The following is a 1,682-nucleotide window of genomic DNA, read 5'->3' as shown; positions in this document are numbered from 1 at the left end:
AAGTGATGCAACTTTATAGATAAAAAGAAGGCGGAATGACCTGGGAGGCCCTCATATTTGGCTTCGTTTGCAAGTTGAACCCTTGTACTTCTGACTTTGTCAACTGAACCCTTAAACTCATTCAAACACAATATTTTAAACCCCTTTCTCATCAGATGTGTGTGCGTGTATTACACTCGTTTTACACATGAAATTCCACGTCATTTTTTAATGACACGTCAGTATTATTATTATTTTTCAATGACACATCATAAATTAAATATTTAAAAATAAATAATATTTTTTAAAAAGGTACAATTTTTTTCTCTCTCACTATACTCATTTTCCATATTCCCTCTTCATCTTCTTCCTCCCCACTCTCTACCCTTCACCCCAAAAATAAAAATCACCATTTTTCATCACTCAATTTTTTTGCTCAATGACCAAATGTGATAGATTATAATTAGCTCTTACACATACTTTTGGGTTCTATTTATTAGATTTGGTAAATAGATATATCAAGAAAACTTCAAATTGAAAAAATAATAATATGTTTATAAGTAAATTCAAGCAATAGATCTTCAAAAATCAAGTTTTAAAAAAAGCTTTTTATTATGATTATGGTAATGGAGTGTATGTCAAAGAAGAAGAAAAGAAAAGGGGTAGGGGTAGGGGCGATGGGTTGGGTGGGCGGGGGGTTGGGCTGAAGAAGAAGAATAAGAAGAGAGAAGGGGTGGGGGTGGCGATGGGTTGGGTGGGCGGAAGAAGGAGTTCTTGATTTTTTTTAAAAATTTATTATTATTGTTTTGTCTTATAATTTTGAGATTTTTAAAATAAAAAAATTGTATTCACTTGCTTCAAAACGCATGTGATCACACGTTTGTCAAGCTCAGTCATTTTAATGCTACATAAGTTCGGTCAATGGTCAGAGGGGTTTAAAAAATAGAATTTCATCATGTTTAAGGGTTCATTTGGCAAAGTAACGAGTATAAAAGTTTAACTGACAAACAAATACAAGTACATGGGTCTCTCAGGTCATTTCGCCTAAAAAGAAAAATCATGTTAGGAGGGGGGGGGGGGGTGTTGATATGACCTAAAACTAAACTTATGTCTTACCGGCCATAATTATGTTTTACAATTTTTTATTTATGTCATCGTGAATTTTCTTGCTCATTTTTTATTACTTAAAGTACTGAATGACCTAAATTTAAAATCACTTGGAGGGACAAAATTTAAATAGAAAAAATTACATAAACACACAACTTAAGATATCATAATCTCTAAAATTTCATACCATTTTAAAAAATTACAAAAATCTCCTTTCTGATACATCCATCCCCTCTTTGATACATCCCTATCCCCTCTCGGATACATCCTTCCCATTACGTAATGTATAATTTGTAATGTATCAGAGAACAATGAAAAATACGATTTTTTTGTAATTGAAGAAACTTCCGGAATAGGATGTAATTAACCCCAAATGTATGAGATTTTTATACTTTATACATAAAAACATCACCCTAAAATAAAAATATTCACTCAATATGGGTTGATTAATAAAATTAACCATTTTAAACTTAAATAAATTGGATAAATCATGATTTTATGGACTAATTTTATCATTTTTACAAAGATTAAGGAACCAAACAAGTGTTAAAAGAATTAATGCCCTAATGTCTCAATAAGTTAATCCCCCCCCCCCC

This window comes from Solanum stenotomum, chromosome 1 (genome assembly GCF_019186545.1).
Source record: "Solanum stenotomum isolate F172 chromosome 1, ASM1918654v1, whole genome shotgun sequence".
In the NCBI taxonomy this organism is placed as follows: domain Eukaryota; kingdom Viridiplantae; phylum Streptophyta; class Magnoliopsida; order Solanales; family Solanaceae; genus Solanum; species Solanum stenotomum.
This window is presented reverse-complemented; position numbering follows the sequence as displayed.